The following is a 6,000-nucleotide window of genomic DNA, read 5'->3' as shown; positions in this document are numbered from 1 at the left end:
TTAATGGCCAAGAACACTCAATTATTTTATTCCCCCTTTTCCAAGTGACGAATAAATTGTATCAATCAAACTTCGATTCAATTATTCCTAATAAAATCTAAGTTTAATTGATAAATACAAACGATGTTCTTACATAAACCTCGCTAAAGTTATACGCCTTCCGAACGATATAAACATTCAACGATGTGTTTCTAATGATCTACAATCCTAGTCCTTCTCCCGAGTTATAGAATTAATCAAACAACAAACAATTTATGGCCAGTAAATTGCAGTGAAATAAACACAGAGAAACACAATTAAATATGAAATGGAATTCAATCATATAAAATAACCACGTCAAATCATCGTGTCCACAAAGCTACATCATTCTCTAGAATGGAAAATTAGCTCATCACGAAATCCAAGCGAAGACAAGACATGTTCAACATTTTAGACAATGAAAATGTAAAAGCGAAGGAAAGAGAACGAATCCGAGGTTTCGTCTCCGTCCCCAGATCCGTTGTTCTTCGTATTTGTGAATGTTCTTCGCACTCTGAATCTTCGTCTCGTGTGTACGCTCTGATTTCTCGCGCCTTTTCTTCTCCAAGGACGGCTGTTCTCGTGATTTTCTCCAAAGGGCGGCTGAAATTCCCTTCCGTGACCTAAGAATCGCGATTTTATAGTTTTATCGAACTCATCGCGCACGGTTGCGCAAGTTCTGGCGCGGCTGCCTGGCTGCTTCTGCTCGCTGGCCCGTGCATGTGTGCGCGCGGTCGCGCATGAAGTCGCACGGCCGCGCGTAAGTGTCTGGTCATTCATCTGTATTGGTGCGCGCGCGCCTGCGCGTGATGTGGCGCGTCCGCGCTCAAGTCTCTGGCCGATTCTTTCATGCATGTGCGTGCGGCTGCGCGTGAAGTGGCGCGGCCGCATGAGAACTTCTGTCGATCCTCTTGCGTATCATTGCGCGCGGCTGCGCGTGATCTCGCGCAACTGCGCGCGAGGTTCTGTCCGATAGTGTGTTGGTTGTGCACTTGTTTTCTTGGCTCACTTGGCTTCGTGTCCGCTTTTTCTCCATTCCTGAAAAGACAATCAAAACAAACCAAAAACGCATAATTCTGTTCGAAACAAGCATAATTCAAAATGAGATTTAATATAAATTACGTGCAAATCTTGCACTTATCAAACCCCTCAAACTTAAACTTTTGCTAGTCCCAAACAAAATAGAATAAAAGCTAATAATTAAGGAAAAATTACGCAAACTACTATAGTCATGGATATGCGAAAAGTGATATTGACCTCCAACTTATCTAAGTTCATGTAATTCACGATTTTTCAAGAGTAACGTGTGTGTGTGGTATGTCAATGTTCGTTTACCCAATCGAATGCTCAAATAGAGTTGTAATACGCGTTCGCCTTAAAGAATCAAGAAATCCTCAGTTCAGTTCAACTCACACTTCATCAACATATAAATTTGCATTCACAGATCACATAGGACTTTATCGGTGATTATTTGGCTCAAAAGATAGTCAACACAAGTATGCCAAAGATGAAATCACACAATGAGATGCTTGCAAGCAAGTGATTAGAGTTTATACGTGTTGACAATGTTTTTCAGGTATCCATAAGCTTGACTTGAACAACTTTTCTCCACTAGTATATTGGATAAATGTGACAAGGCTAATAGGTCTTGTAGGCTTGTAACGTTAGGCCACGGCTCATGGCTACAATAAAAGGTATGGAAATCAAAATTTGAGAGAAATAATCAAATCTTTATCATTTTCACTCTCATTTCATTCACCATCGCTTTATTGTTTTCTTCCCAATCATATCCTCCATTTTCAAATTTTTCCTTTTTCACCACTTTTGTTTGATTCATTCCTTTGATCTCTTCCTTTTTTTTTGGCCAACTCATTTTTGCACATTTAATTTTGCTTTTTCTTTTTAAGGAGTACTTGAATCAATACAACACTAAAGATCTTATTTCTCTCAACATTAGGTAGGAAAATAAGTGTATAAGCTTCATTTGGTAGTTGTTGTGGGATATAGAATAGATACAAGTGGGGGCTAATTGTATGTCATTGACACACACCACTTGATTTTTAGTAGGCTCAAAATGGGACACAAGAGATATTTCATGTTCATTTGGTAGGCTCGAAGGCTCAACGGTTCCAAAGATCGCCTAAATCATTCCTATGTCACATATTATTCGTATTTCGCCTTGAAAAGTGTTCAAGCAAGTTCTAGATTTCCGTCAATCCATTAGTCAACTCATACAAACTAATCACATGCATTTGTTCAACAAAAAATGATATACGATGTAGGTACAAAAGTAGTTCTAAGCATCTCAATTAATTCGAAGCTCAAAGGGCTACAATTGATAGTAAAAAAAGAACAAAGGCCCAAATATATTGTGAAAAAAATTGTCTAGATCATTTCTATGTTTGCAAAAGTATCAATCAATGTCATGCAAGAATTACCAAGAATCAGATCTCCCTCATCTATTTAGCATCACCGGCATGCAACTTGTCTCTAAGCAACGAGATTATCAACAAACCCGACAGTGCAAAATAATTGTGACTCCTAAGTTATCATGAACACTTATATACTTCAGGACCGCAATTTCATTTTCATCATCGGTCACACATTGTACTTATCCATGACTCTTCCTAACAAATCTAGCATGCAAAAATAAAAGAACTAAGGAAGAAAAAAAAATCAATTTAACTAAAAAAAATGCTAACAAGCAAGTACCCACCCCCCCAAACTTAAAGTATGCATTGTCCTAAATGTATAGAAATAAAGAACACGACAGCACATACCTCACGCACGAGTGTCAGAACTCGGGGCTCGAGTCATCGTTCGCAGCATCTTCATCATCATCGTCCATGGGCTGCGGCGGTGATAGATCTGGTGGTGGGTACTGTGGTGGCCAGGCTGGATGTGGTGGAAAGGGGGCATCCTCGGGTCCAGTAGGTGGAAACCGCTGGGCGAGCACCGATGTGAAGTCAAACATATAAGACATGAAAGTACTAGTAGTGCGTCGGTGGTCGGCCAACTCTTGGCGCTGAGCCCGCATCTCATGTTCCATTCGGAACATCCTGTCTCGCAAACTGGCTCGAGGGATCGATGTTGGTGGCGGCGGCTGGCGTTCTCTGGCCCTCTGATTATAAGATGCCCTAGCCTCTTGTCTTTCCAATTCGCTTTCAAAGCGCACACGGTCTGGAGTATATACCGTGATTGGGCCCTTTGCTTTCAAAACCTGCTCATCTGCGCCCCATTGTACACCGGCATGAAGACATAGTGCAGTGATAGTATGTGCACAAGGGAGGCTGACGGTCATGAGTCCCGTACCAGCACGCATGATAAAACTGTGAATGAGCTTCCCAAGATCCACGGTCTTCCCCGTCATTATGGCGTAAATCAACGCCTCTTTATCCTTTGTAATTTCTGTCTGATGTGAGGAGGGCATGATTCGTGATAGAATAAAAGACGCCCAACTGCGTGGGTCACGGCATAAGTCAGATTTCTTCAGAGTGACTGGGGAGCCTTGATTCAAGCGCCACTCTGCACCCTCGATGCATAAGCTCCTGATAATCGCATCGTAATCCACATTGCTAGTAATCAAAGCAGTATACTCGTCATTTTCAAAACTTGGCAGATTATAGATAGCATTAATGGTTGCCGAATCGAAAAAGACCAGTTTCCCTCGTACCAAAACTCCGTATTCCTCGTGTTTGATTCTCAGATTAGCATAGAATTCCCGGACTACAGATATAACTGCATCTGGCGGTGACTGGGCTATATCTACCCACCCCCTTTGCACAACTTCCTCAATTACAGCACAGTTAAGGTATGTCATATCTATCCCTCTTTCTTTAATAATCGACCTTGACATGGTGCTCTCGTAAACTCTGAATGCTTCCTCGTTCCAAAATTTATGAGCATCGTAAGAACGAGAAGAGGAAGCCACATCCTTCGATATTTTTCTAGGCGGCATGATTATCAACAATATCCACACTTATAATCAACAAATATAGACACAATGGCACCCACAATGCTTGATATCTGAAAATTGACCCAAATTATAACACGTAGAAGAAACGGTAACCTTGAGTGTAGTAGATTAATTGTAGATGACACGCGGCTCGGTGGAGCAGCGGCGGCGGCGCGGCTCGGTGGAACGGCGGAGGCGGTGGCTCGGCTGTGGCTGTTGGTGGTGTGAGTGTTTGTTGGAGTGTAGGAGTTTGATTGGAGGAGTTATGGAGTTTGATTGGAGGAGGGGAAAAGATGATGGAGGCGGTGGATTTTGTGAGAAGTTAGATTGGTGTTGTGGAGTAGGGTTTGGGAAGAATGGGTGAGGAAGATGACAAAATCGTGTTTAAAAAAAAAAATATATGCGGCGCGCACGGTTGCGCGTGAAGTGGCGCGGCCGCGCGCGAGCTTTTGTTCGTCTTGGTTGATGGGGCGCACGTGGTCGCGCGAGAAGTGGCGCGGCCGTGCGCGAGGTTCTGTCTTCTTTCAATAATTGAGCGCGCATGGTAGCGCGTGATGTGGCGCGGCCGCGCGTGAGGTTCTGGTCTTGCCGCTGGGTCTGAGCGCGCTGCTGCACGTGTCCTCGCGCGGTCGCGCGCATGCGTCTGTTCCCCATTTTTTTTTAAAATACCTACAAATATAAAAGGATTCAAATTAATACTTAAATAGAGAAAATTTAAATAAATAAAATAAAAAAATTAATTGAAATAAAATAGTAAGACGAATGCTAAAAATAATTGTGGGTTGCCTCCCACACAGCGCTTGATTTAACGTCGTCAGCCCGACTGTCACCAGTCTGTTCATTTTGGTTCGCTCAACTTGACATTGTCGATATTCCTTACTTCAGTCCCATAGTAAGGCTTAACCCGCTGTCCATTCACCTTGAAGGTTCTCCCATCACTGCACTTTAGCTCGATAGCCCCATAAGGATACACTGCTTCCACAACAAATGGCCCTGACCAACGCGACTTCAACTTACCAGGAAACAACTTCAGACGCGAATTGAATAACAATACTTGCTGTCCCGGTTTGAGCTCCCTTCGAACCATGATTTTGTCATGCCACTTCTTAGTCTGCTCTTCGTAGATCTTGGCATTTTTATAAGCGTCATTTCGGAATTCATCCATCTCACTTAACTGCAGTTTTCTAACATCTCCCGAAGCTTGCAAATCAAAATTTAATTTCTTCACAGCCAAAAATGCTCTATGCTCCAATTCCAACGGCAAATGACATGCTTTGCCAAAGACCAGCCTATAGGGAGACATCCCAATAGGTGTCTTGAACGCAGTCCGATAGGCCCACAATGCATCATCTAACTTAATGGCCCAATCCTTCCGGCTTGTGTTGACAGTTTTTTCCAGTATTTGTTTAATTTCCCGGTTGGATACCTCAGCTAGTCCATTTGCCTGAGGATGGTATGCTAGTGCCACTTTGTGCTTCACACTGTATTTAGCCAAAAGTGAGTTGAAAATTCTATTGCAAAAATGCGTACCTTCGTCACTTATGATGGCTCTCGGTGTTCCAAACCTTGTGAAGATGTTCTTATGCACGAATTTAGCTGCAACATGAGCGTCATTAGTATTGGTGGCGATTACTTCCACCCATTTCGAAACATAATCCACAGCTAATAAAATATAGGAATTACCAAAAGAAGGAGGAAAGGGTCCCATGAAATCAATGCCCCAAACGTCAAAAAGTTTCACTTCCAAAACATTTGTTAATGGCAATTCGTGAGGTCTGGAGATGTTTCCTAACCTCTGGCATCTATCACATGATTTTACTAAGGTATAACTATCTTTAAACAAACTAGGCCAATAAAAACCAGATTGCAATACCTTAGCTGCTGTTCATGACGCTCCAAAATGTCCACCATATGGTGAAGAGTGACACTTCTCCAGAATTTGATGTGCTTCGATACCCTCCACGCATCTCCTAATCACTTGGTCAGCACACCTCTTATACACAAATGGATCATCACAATAATAGAAC

Source organism: Primulina tabacum, chromosome 7 (genome assembly GCF_025594145.1).
Source record: "Primulina tabacum isolate GXHZ01 chromosome 7, ASM2559414v2, whole genome shotgun sequence".
Lineage (NCBI taxonomy): Eukaryota > Viridiplantae > Streptophyta > Magnoliopsida > Lamiales > Gesneriaceae > Primulina > Primulina tabacum.
The sequence above is the reverse complement of the archived record's forward strand: the minus strand, read 5'-3'. Positions refer to the sequence as shown.